General features: G+C 39.0%; 1 non-coding gene across 1 annotated transcript; it reads right to left on the reverse strand.

Moving 5' to 3' along the window:
* Positions 1 to 769: 769 nt before the first annotated feature.
* Positions 770 to 875, reverse strand: LOC145593389 (small nucleolar RNA R71). The gene has a single exon (XR_014102721.1). It is a non-coding gene; the product is annotated as a small nucleolar RNA R71 (small nucleolar RNA).
* Positions 876 to 12,674: the final 11,799 nt, after the last annotated feature.

The raw sequence follows: 12,674 nt of genomic DNA on the forward strand, positions 1-12,674 counted from the left end.
CCTCTCATTGCTCGTGGTTCGACTCAGACTTGTCCTATACTAGGAATAAGTTTGACTTTCTTAATTGTTTGATTTGTGGTGCTTTAGATTTCAACGACCTAGATTACCGCACGTCAAAAATGGCGCCGTTAGTAATATTGGTGCTTTGTTATAGTTGTTGAGTCTACTTCATTTCTAATTGAAAAAATACATAAAGATTTTTCTCTTTTCGGCTACATTTGTAGCCATGCTACTAATTGTTTCTTTTGAGATTGTATACGTAGAGCACGTGCTCGCTCATTTCCGGAAATTAAGAGGACAATTGTAAGGATAAGAGTTGCTAGACGTTCTTTGAGTTCTAGCCATCCAAGTGAAGAGGAATCACAACAAGAAGAACAAGTAAGGATGGGAGAAAATCCAAGGGTGGCGTTGAAGGAATTGGGGATTCCGGGTGCATATAGGTTTGAAAGTGGGATTTCTCCACCTATAACACAGGCAAATGACTTTGAAATTAGGCCGGCAATGATCACTTTGATAGAGAGGCGACAATTTAGTGGGGCTAAACATGAAAACCCGCTAAACCATCTCAAAGAGTTCGAAAAGTATTGCAACACTATCAAAGTGAGTGGAATTTCCCAAGAATTCATCCGCCTTAAGCTTTTTCCCTTTTCTCTCATAGGGCATGCATTGGAATGGTTAGACAAGGAGGTTAAACCCAATTCTCTAAGGACATGGGACGAAGTGACCAAGGAATTTCTATCTCGTTTTTACCCACAAAAGAAAACGACGGAGGCTAGAGCTTTGATTCAAGGTTTCAAGCAAAAGTCTAGTGAAAGCCTCTATGAAGCATGGGAGAGATACAAGGAGTATCAAAGAGAATGTCCTCACCACGGAATTCCTACTTACCAAATTATTCAAATCTTCTATGGTGGCCTAAGTCCTCAAGAAAAGTCGTGTCTTGATGGAGGAGTCGGAGGTCCCATTATGAATAAAACGGAGGAGGAAGTGGTAGACGTAATTGAAGAAGTAATGAGGTACTACAGAGGTTGGCAAGATGGTGAAAGGGAGTCAACTAGCAAGAGTAGTTCTTCGGTGTACTCGGTTGATCATCTTAATGCTATAAACAACTTGTCCTCACAAATGAGAAACTTAGGGAAGGAAATATCCGCTATCAAGGTAAAGTTGGAAAGTGCTACCTCCTAAGTTTCGAATCTTCCCTCCCAATCTAAGGGGAGAGGTATGTCCTCTAACTCTCAACCCTTTCCCTATTCTAATAACATGCCTAGTGGTTGCTTATTTTGTGATGTTTGTTGATCGTATGATCATGATGCTTCTTATTGCCCTCATGCATGTATGGATGTTTGTGATGATCAAGATGAAAATGTGAATGAGCATGTGAACTATGTGTAAAATAATAATGATTCTAGGTCTGAGAATCAAAGAGGTCAATGGAATAGGAATTACAACAATCATGGAAATTTTGACAACTATAACCAAGGTGGTGGTAATAGGAACCAAGGGAACCAAAATTCCCGAGGTAACTATAACAACCAAGATTATAGTAGCCAAAATCAAAACCAAAATTATGGTAATCATAATCAAAATTATGGTAATCATAATCAAGGTTATGGTCAAAATCAAAGTAGAGGTAATTGGAACAATCAAAATAGGGGAAATTTTCAAAACAATGCTCAAAGGGGTCCCCCACCTGGTTTTGCTCCAAAGACCCAAAGTGATAATTCCTATGTTCAACCCTCTTCTTCTTCTAGGACTAACTTGGAGGAAATCATTGAAAACCAAACCAAGTTGTTGAATACCTACATGGCAGTGAGTGATAAGAAGTTTAATGAAATGATGACACACAATAAGATGCTTGAAAACCAAATTTCTCAACTTGCCAATGCTTTGAAAGACCATGCAAGTCCTTCTTCTTTACCTTCTCAAGGCTTAGACCCTAAGAGACCCGTTAATGCCATAGTTATAAGAAGTGGTAGGGTGCTTGAGGAGAGTTTTCCTAGCAAGAGTAAGAGTGAGGAGGGTGCCAAGGAGGTTTTAGTTGAGGATGAGGGAGATGGTGCATTTTCGAGTGAAGTAATGGTAGAGCCACCTAAGGAGGTGAAGGAAGAGAGAGAAGTTGTAAAACCCAAGCTTCCTTATCCACAAAGATTCATGAGACACAAGTTGGATGAACAATTTGGAAGATTTATTGACATGCTCAAACAACTTCATCTTTCGCTACCATTTACCGATGTTGTCACCCAAATGCTGAATTATGAAAAATTTCTTAAAGACATTTTGAACGGTAGGAGGACTTATGATGTTGTGGAGACGGTGAACTTGACCGAGAATTGTATTGCAATCATAATGAACAAGATGCCACCTAAGCTAAAAGATCTCGAAAACTTTTCCATCCCTTGTGTTATTTACAAAATGCAAATCGATAATGCCATATGTGACCTAGGAGCTAGTGTTAGCCTTATGCCATATTCGGTGTACCAAAGACTTGAATTAGGGGAACTCTTGCCTACCAACATTACTTTGCAATTGGCCGATAGATCAATCAAGTTTCCAAAGGGTAAGGTAGAGGATGTCTATTTGAGGGTTGGCAAATTTGTTATTCCGATGGATTTTGTGGTACTTGAAATGGATGAAGATGCTAGCATTCCTATCATTCTAGGTAGACCCTTTCTCGCTACTTCGGGTGCTATGATTGATGTCAAGAGTGCTAAAATTTCACTTAAGGTAGGAGATGAGGTGATTGAATTTGACTTGAATGATAGCATGAAGTATCCAAGTTCTTCCTTGGAGAATTGTACGATGATTGACTCTCTTGATCATGTTGTGTCTTCTATGCATGTGCAATTGCTCACCTCTAATGATGCTCTTGAGAATGTTTTGTTGAATAAGGAAAAGATAGGTGTTCCTAGCAAAGAGATGGCTTTGTATGAAGATTTGCTCAATGGAAGTCTTGAACACGTTGATGAGCAAATGTGCATGAACATCACTAGCCAAGAAGAATTGCTAGAGGCTACAACAAAGGAAGGTAAAGGTGTCCCCATGGTTGAGCTCAAACCTCTTCCATCACACCTTAGGTATGAATTCTTAAACCTTAACTCAACTTTTCCCGTGATTGTTAGTTCCTCCTTGAGTGAGAGCCAAGCTCAAAAGTTGTGTGGTGTGTTGAGAAAGGACCAAAGTGCTTTGGGCTATACCATTGATGACCTCAAGGGTATTAGTCCCGCCTTATGCATGCACCACATCACTCTTGAGGATAATGCCTCACCAAGCATTGAAAGACAACGAAAACTTCACCCTCAAATAGGGGAAGTAGTCAAGAAGGAAATTACCAAGCAATTGGATGCGGGAATCATATTCCCCATTTTTAGTTCAAGGTGGGTTTCCCCGGTCCACGTTGTCCCTTAAAAAAGGAGGTATGACCATTGTGGAGAATGAGAAAGGTGAGCTCATTCCTACAAGGACGGTCACGGGATGGAGGATGCGTATAGATTATCGACGTCTAAACACATAGACCAAAAAGGATCATTTCCCCCTTCCCTTCATTGATCAAATGCTTGAAAGACTAACAAGGCATAAGTATTATTGTTTTCTTGATGGTTATTCCAGTTTCTTTCAAATTCCTATTCACCTAGATGACCAAGAGAAAACAACTTTTACTTGCCCATATGGAACGTTTGCTTATAGGAGAATGCCATTTGGACTTTGCAACGCCCACCCCCCCCCCCCCCACCTTCCAACAGTGTATGATGAGCATATTTGGAGATATGTTGGAGGAGGAAATGGAAGTGTTCATGGATGATTTTTCGGTGGGAGGTGTTTCATTTGAGGCTTGCATTGAGAGCCTTGAAAAGTGTTTAGCTCGGTGTGAGAAAGTGAATCTAGTCTTGAATTTGGAGAAAAGTCACTTTATGGTTGAGGAAGGCATTGTCCTTGGTCATAAGATCTCCCACAAAGGAATTGAGGTGGACCAAGCAAAGATTGGTGAAAAGCTACCACCTCCGGTCAATGTAAAAGGTGTGAGATCTTTCTTGGAGCATGCCGGGTTTTATAGGAGATTCATCAAGGATTTCTCTCTAATTGCTAAGCCCCTCAATGATCTTCTTCAAAAGGATGTTGAGTTTGTGTTTGATGATAGATTCTTGGAAGCATTCAACAAATTGAAGAAAGCCTTGACTTCAACCCCCATAGTCCAAGCCCCGAGATGAGATTTACCTTTTGAATTGATGTGTGATGCCAGTGATACGGCTATTGGAGGTGTTTTGGGTCAAAGGGTTGATAAGAAGCTCCATGTCATCTATTGTTTTCAAGGATCATGCGGCTCTCAAATATCTTTTTGCTAAGAAGGAATCAAAGCCTAGATGGCTTCGGTGGGTGCTTGAACTTCAAACCTTTGATATTGAGGTTAGAGACAAGAAAAGGGCGGAGAATGTTGTGGCGGATCACCTCTCTCGCCTTGAGGACTTCCAAGTCCAAGATGATGGTTCCCCTATTGAAGATAGAATGCTTGATGATTTTTTATATGCCATTGATGTGAAGGAACTCCCTTGGTTTGCCGATTTGGTTAATTTTCTAGCATGTGGGGAGTTTCCACCTTCATTTTCAAAGAATCAAAGAAAGAAGCTCAAGAGAGAAGCTCGACACTATTTATGGGATGATCCGATTTTGTATAAGCGAGGAGTAGATGGCTTGCTCTGTCGTTGCATTCTAAGTGAAGAAGTGCTGAATGTCTTGAAGATGTGCCACTCGAATCCTAGTGGTGGTCACATGGGAGTTTCCAAAACCGCTTCAAAGATTCTCCAAAGTGGTTTATGGTGGCCGCATCTTTTTAAGGATACTTGGGGTTTTATCAAGTCTTGTGATAGATGTCAAAGGACCGGAAACATTTCAAAGAGGAATGAGATGCCTCAACAACCCATCCTCGAGTTGGAAGTTTTCGATGTATGGGGCATTGACTTCATGGGACCATTCCCTTCTTCTTTTGGAAATCAATACATCCTTGTGGCGGTCGATTATGTTTCTAAATGGGTTGAGGCCATTGCCTCCCCTACAAATGACCACAAGGTGGTGATGAAGCTATTAAAAAAGATCATCTTTCCGAGATTCGGTGTGCCCAAGGCGGTAATAAGTGACAATTGATCGCATTTTGTACATAATGCTTTCCAAAAATTGTTGAAAAAGCATGACGTTCATCAACGTTTCGGTCTTCCCTACCATCCTCAAACTAGTGGACAAGTTGAGGTGTTCAACCGTTAAATAAAGTTGATCCTCGAGAAGACGGTTGCTACGAATAGGAAAGATTGGGCGGACAAGCTTGATGATGCTTTATGGGCATATCGAACGGCTTTCAAGACTCCCATAGGCACCACTCCGTACCGTCTTGTTTATGGAAAATCATGTCATCTTCCGGTGGAGCTTGAGCACTACACTCATTGGGCAATCAAGAAAATCAACTTCAATTTGGCGAGTGTGAGAGAGCAAAGGTGGTTGGATCTTCATGAATTAGAAGAACTTAGGCTTGATGCTTATGATTGTGCAAGTACCTACAAAGCTCGATCTAAGGATGCTCATGACAAACTTATTGAGAAAAAGGAGTTTTGTGTAGGTGAAAAAGTTCTTCTTTATAATTCTAAGATGAAGTTGTTCCTCGGAAAGCTCATGTCAAGGTGGAGTGGTCCTTTATTTGGTTCAAGGTGTTTTTCCAAATGGTGTTGTTGAAGTTTTTATGTTGGATTCATCATCTCCGTTCAAGAGCAATGGACATCGACTCAAGAAGTACTTCGATGGTGCTTTCGTTGGCTTAGTTCATAAAATGATTCTTCGTCAACCACCTTGATAGGTGGAGAACGTCGAGCTATGACGTTAAACATGCGCTTCCCGGGAGGCAACCCGGTTTTCTAACCATTTCTTTTAATTTTTCTTTCTTTTTATTTCTTTTATTTTTGAGAAATTTTCTTATTTTTCTTTGTTTACTTGATTTTAGGTACCTTGGGATTGATTTGATTAAGATTTCCAACAATTTTGGTGTCAATTGAAGGTTTCAAGAGGTTGAAGTTGAATGAAGATGAGATTGTTGTGCAAGAGCGCTCTCATGGTTGCGCTCTCGTGGATTTTAATCATGAACAAGTGATTTTTCAGAAAATTGTGCGATTTTTAGTCTGTCCCTCTCGTGGGCATCACTCGAGGTTGACGCTTGAGAGCGTCGACGCGAGCACTGCACACACGAGCACTAAGCTGATGCACGCACCCCCCTAGCCGACCAGCCGTGCGCACGCACAGCAGGGTGTGCGCTCACGCACGACTGGGCAGCCCCCCCACCCCTTTTCGTGCCCCTTAGCAACAACCCCCCTTCATCTCTCATTCTCTCTCCCCGATTTTCTCATCCTCCCTTCTCCTTCACTTTACTTCTTTTTCCTCTTAATAAATTTTCACAAAATCATCATTTTTATCATTTTAATTCATCAATTCACAAATTACAACAAAAAAATCACAATTTTTCATTCGAAATTTTCAGAATTTTCGAACAAAAATTCGAAATTTGGTTCTTGGATTTTCGAATTTTGGGTGTTCAAATTGGGGTTTGGAACTTGCATCTTGGTGTTCTAATTGTTTTATAATCTTCAATTATTCCATTTTCAAGTGTTTTAAGGCTTCATTGAGGTATGATTTCTCATATTCTAGTCATCTTCTTCCTTATTTTTGAAGCTTGAAACCCTTGTTTGGGCTTTAGAACTCCATTGTTGGTTCTTTTTGCTTGTATTTTGTGTTGTATGATGTTATTTGATGATACTTTGAAGTTTTTTCATGATGAAATTGTTTTCCTTGCTTGAATTCTTGACATCACCATTATTGGTCATCTTTCTCTCTCATGGGTATTGTTCATGATAGCTTTGTTTCTTTGTTTATTCAATGTTTAGGATACTTTTTCCTATGATGAATTATGATTTTGGTCTTTCATGACAAACTTTTGCCTTTGGATTAATGATGAGTTGCTTCTTATTTTTCATTGAATATTTCTATGGTTGCTACTATATTCATGGCATTAGTTCTTGTGACCAATACTTGTTTCATTTATGTTGGATTATCTTTGTGCTTGAAATTTCTTGAGCAATTCTCTATGATTATTTGGTGATGATTTTATCTCTTATGCACTTGTGTGTTTGAGCTAATTTCTTGATGAATTGCTCATGCTTGACCTTTCTTCTTGTAGATGGCCCCTATTTGTCGCAAGAAAAGGACTAGAACAAGAACAAGCAAATCCAGGCATGTTGTTCCCCCTCCTCTCGAGCTGGTTGAAACATATGGCATTGAATACTCAAAGGAACTCCATTGGGATAGATTCATCCAATTGACAAAGAGAAAGCTTAAATCCACCCGCTTTTATGATCAAGCGACTACAAAATTGCTTGGAATTGATGACGATGTTCATCTACTTGCCAAGAATTTCGGCCTTTTGGAGTTTTTGGATTTGAATGCGTCCACTTATGCTAGGGTAACATATGAATTTCTTTCGTCTCTTGAAGTGATTTGTGAGATTAATGGTGATTCTTCAAGGACATTGACTTTCCAATTATTCAATAATGATCATCGGATTTCGGAATCCCAACTTGGTACATACTTTCGATTTCCTTGGGCCGTGGATGAAGATCACATTGTATATCCGGCCAATTTTAAGATGAGTGATGATCATGAGTATGATGAGCTCAAGTGGTGGCGGCGCATCTCTAATGAAGGGAAATATGAGCCACAAACTTCAAAGGTCGCATCTATCATCCATCCGGCCATGAGATACTTCAATCGTATTCTCACCTATGCTCTATGTTCTAAAGATTCATTGGGTGCCATTTCTCGTGAGGAGTTGTGTTGGCTTTGGATAGCCGATCATGAGCAAGGTTGATTAACCGATTTCTTGATATTAGAGATGGCGTTTCACTCTCGGGGAACATCCAACTTGGGGGCATGATCTCCATTCTTGCCTTTTGCATTGATGATTCCTATAAGGACTTGCTTTGTGAACTTCCGCCCATAGTTGATCCTTGCGAGAGAACTCCTTCCCACTACCTCAACATTTATGCTCTTGTCAACCAAAAATTTCTTGAGCATACAAAAAGACAAGATCTTTACATTTGGAAGGTCTCTTGTGTTAAGGATTGGTTCTTGATTCCAAGCAAAGAAGCCACCGACCAAAAGACAAAGAAGAATACCCTTACTTAGAGACCCCCAAGGTGCAATGTTGATCCTTCTCTTCGGCGGAAGACAAATCATTCAAGAACCAATTCCGATGATATTCCTTCGGCGGATTTTCAAGCTTTGCCCCCGGTTGAGCGGGGAGGTACACCTATCCCTTCCTCTACTTCTTCTTCTTTACTTGAGTTGTCTACTTTGCATTCCAAGATTGATTCTATTGCTAATGTCTTGTATTCTATGCCTTTGGGGCACAATTTTACTATTGGTTAAGATTTTCATGCTCGTTAAGTGTATGATTTGCATGTTAGGAGGGGGGAGATCCAACCGTACTTGAACTATCCGTATCTCTCGGTCCAACAAGGATCTATCCCTCAATGGGAACCCTATGACCCCTCCCTTGGACCTAGACTTTGTTACCCTTATTGGGAAGGTCCTAATGTCCTCCCTAGTGCTATTATTGGCACCACCCCGGCCACTTACGATTATAAGCGGCCCAGTGGGTGCGACTTTACTTATGATCCTTCGAACCCTTTTCCTTTCCTGAACCCCGAGACATTTGGTAGGTGGGGCTTGTCAGGTGAGCCGATCTTGGATGATTGGTCTCATTTTTTCGAGGTGGATAGAGCTAGGAGAGAGGGTAGGTTGAGGGGCAAGGCTCCCATGGAGGTGGATGATTACGCTAGCTCTAGTCATGTAGTCTTGGAGACTGGTGAGGGGAGTACTCATTCTACCCCTTACCATGGCGGCGAGTGATTCTATCTTGTCTACTTCCCTTACTTGTTTGCTTTCTATGTTGTTCTCTTTATGCCTATATACTATTACGATTTGAGTTTGGGGAGTAGTTCATTTCAAGCTTGGGGGTGTTACATGTTGTTTATGTGCTTCACCTTTCTTCCCTCCTTGGCTTTTATGGTTCACTCTTGGTCTCTTTTGCTTACTGGTATTGATCATTGTTTGTCTCATGCTTCTCTGTTGTTTTGTATCGCCGATGATGGTTTCTTGCTGATGGATTATCTGCTTTAGTTCCTGGTATTGTTGATTGTTCACTTGATTATTGTGTGATATGCTTTCCGCTTCCTGATTCTGCTTCCTGATGATTCTGCTACTATCATGCAATACCGTATCCCTTATGAGTTATCTGTATCCCCTTTATTTCTTTCCTTTCTTCTCTCATGAAATTACTAACATTGTTTTGTGTAGATATTTCTCTTTCTTTTTCTTTATCTCTCACTTTTTAGGTCCTATATGAGAGCATTCGACGCTTGAAATTTGGTAACGAATTTCTTGTTATCGTACATGTTCTTTCTTATCACGATCTTTGGGTGAGATCTTTCTATTTTCCCTCTTTTTCTTTCCATTTTTGTATGCATAGTTTAGGAGTTGAATGGTTCGAGGTTGCTTGCTTTTAACACCTTAGTGTGTTTGGGGTTATTGGCGCTCTAGCCGAATGACCATTTGTTTGTCGATTAGGATATTATGTGTTTGGCTTGCTTTCTTGTGTTTTTCTATTCCTTCTTTATCTTCTTTATTTTCTTTCTTTTCTATCTCTTTTCTTTTTCCTTTTCTTTTATTTTTTTCTTTTTGTTTTGCCTATTCTTTTTGTTATCTCTTTCTCTTTTCTTTATATTTCTTTTTGCATTTTGCAAAATAATTTTTGTTAAATAATAAAAAAAACAAATATAATAAAAAATAAAAAATAAAAAAACAATTACAAAACATTTCTTTTTGAGGCATTGATCTAATTTTTTCTTGTTTTTGCTTTTGCTTTGGACTTAGTACCACTTGGACTTGCATTTTTAGATATTACCCTTCTTAAAAGACAATGGTTCGCACGGTTTGAGAGTATCTTTGGTTGACTCTAGGATAGAGTATGCTAAGGTAGTCGTTTAGAACTTTTGGGACCTTGAAGCCGGATTCTATTGTTTTTTAAAATTTGCAATTGCTCCCTTCTGGTGAATTTGAAACTAATAGTGAGTTTTTACTAAAACCATGTGAGGTTTCATTCTTTTCAAGCCTTCTAAATATTTTGCATGAGCAGCACATGGATCCTTGACTATTTTATACTTTATCTAGAATTTGACTTTCATTTCCCGAGATCGCGACTAAGCCATTTAGGAAGGACAAAGGCATATTTTCGGGGTGGTAATTTTTCCTTTTCTAGGATAGTTTTTCATTTTTCTTTATTTTGGGTTTTCATTTGCCTACCTGCTAACCATTTGAGCCATAAACCCTCTTTTCAAGCCACATCTTTAGCTTTTGATCCTTGTGTTTCATTCTTATTCCCATCATTGGTTTTTATGAAGCATTTGGTCTCTATTGTTGGAGTTTTGGTGTATGAAATGGATTGTTTAGTTCTTATAATGAAAGAAAGTTTGTGTTGTACATATTTTGTGAATAAAAAGCAAATGCAAAGTTGATAAAGCCGTCCATAGTTAAAAGAGGCGAGGACAACGAAATAAAGTGAAAAAATGAAAAAATGAGAAAAAAAGCAAAGCAAATTCGAAAGCTTTGGCAACAATTAAAAAAGGTGAAAAATGAAAAATTCAAAAAATATTTTGATGTAAGTGTCTTTCTCCCTATTTTAAGCATTGAGGACAATGCTTTGTTCAAGCTTGGGGGGAAGCGTTCTTACGCTTTTTGTATATATGTTTGTGATTTTTGCTTTGAATAAGCTTGGGGGTGTTGGTGTTTTTGTTTGGTGATTGCTTGGTTTTGGTGTTGAGATTTGACTTATCTTTGGTTCACAATTTAGGTATACCACCAAATTTCAAATTTTAGCCTACCTTCACCCTTTTCGCCCTTACATTACAACCCTTTCCAAGACCTTTTGACCTTTGTGGTTGAGTCACAAGTCGGTGGAGGGAGATGTATATCAAGCTTATAGAGCAGTGTGCAATAGTCGAGATGTCGAGTAGCCTCAAACTTCTTTCTTTTTCCGGTTCCTTCGAGGAACCATTGAGATGCTCATTAAAGGTAGATTTGAAGCTAATTGGGAAAGTGTGCTGAAAATTGTTTTAAGATGAAAGTGAATTGTGTCTTGACAGTTCTCTATGCTTAGCATGTTCTATGTTTCAATCAACCTTAGATATCTCGGAACGTGCCTACCCTTGTTTGTTTAGAAAGCTTGGTATCTACTTGTGTTTTGTCTACTTGCAAAAGTCTATTGTAAGAGCATTTTTCTTCCTTTTGGTTTTAACTTTCTCTTTTCTCCTTTTTGTGCTTTGCCTCATTTTACTTGAGAGTTATGGGTTATTCTCTTAGGAAACCCTTATGAGAGCATTACTCGTCCTCTAGAGCAATATAGGGGTTTAAATGGCTTGTCTTTAGTTGCTAAAATTGATCGTGATTCCTATGAAAGTGAGTTAGTGTACATTCTCATATTCTCTAGTTTTCTTGTTTCTTGCTTTGCTTAAATAATGTCATCATCTTTCCTTGGGTTTGATCTTGTTTTGCTCGAGGACGAGCAAAAGTCTAGCTTGGGGGAATTTGATGAGCGTCATTTATGGCGCTCAATAGAGTAGCTTTTAATTCCTTTTTCTATATTTTCTTGCTTTATTTTCATATAATCCTTCTAGTTTTCTTTTATTTTCCGTCTTTATAACTCATTTTGGTTTTTCGTTCACTTTTATAGTTTTTCATGATTTTTGTTCTTATTTAGCTATTTTAATTTAGTTTCTATTCATTTTGCTTTCTCTCTTACTTTTGAATTTTTGTTAGTGAAGTTTCAAAGTTTTATTTGCTGCGCTCTCACGGTTGCGCCATCATTGATTTTAGGTCATGAAAGCAAAAATATTTGAAGATCAAGGGCTGCCTTCCTCGCGGGCATTATCACGAGAGCACCAACGACAGGGATGCACGACAACTCTAGGAGCAAAACTTCGCTCAAGGATCTACGAGCGAGCAAGAGGAGTCGTGCACGCTGCAACACCATAGCAGGGGTGCACGCACGCAGGCCCCTCTGTGTGTTCGTGCGCACGGGCTTGTGGTGCGTGCACATGGCCCTACTCCGATCCTCTACACTCGTTTTACTATATATACCCCTTGACTTTTCCTTTTTAGGGAGATGACGTTTTCATTGTACTTGAGACTTATTTCCAGATTTAGTATAGAGAGAAAGTAGAGAGAGAAACTTTAAATTACTTGTTTTGTACTTCAAATTACATCTTTGAGCTTGGATTTCATCATCAATCAATGAAAATTAGTGAGAATTTCTTCCTTTGAATTTACTTTTTCTTGATTTTTCCTTTACTTCTTGAATGTTTGATTTAATTGTTGATCTTTGGTTTGAGAATTTGTTGAATTTGATTTTCTTTTTGATTAAGCTTGAATGATGATGTTTGAGATTCAATTTTCTTTATTTTTCAATTCCATTATGATTTGTGAGTAGATTAGTATCTAGGGAGAAGGGGAAGCATGCTTGATTGATGATTTTTGCTATTTGATAATTCTTGGTTGATTGAATTGTTGCAATTAAATTGCTTGACATAGTTGTG

Source organism: Chenopodium album, chromosome 18 (assembly GCF_948465745.1).
Source record: "Chenopodium album chromosome 18, dcCheAlbu1.1, whole genome shotgun sequence".
NCBI classification, from domain to species: domain Eukaryota; kingdom Viridiplantae; phylum Streptophyta; class Magnoliopsida; order Caryophyllales; family Amaranthaceae; genus Chenopodium; species Chenopodium album.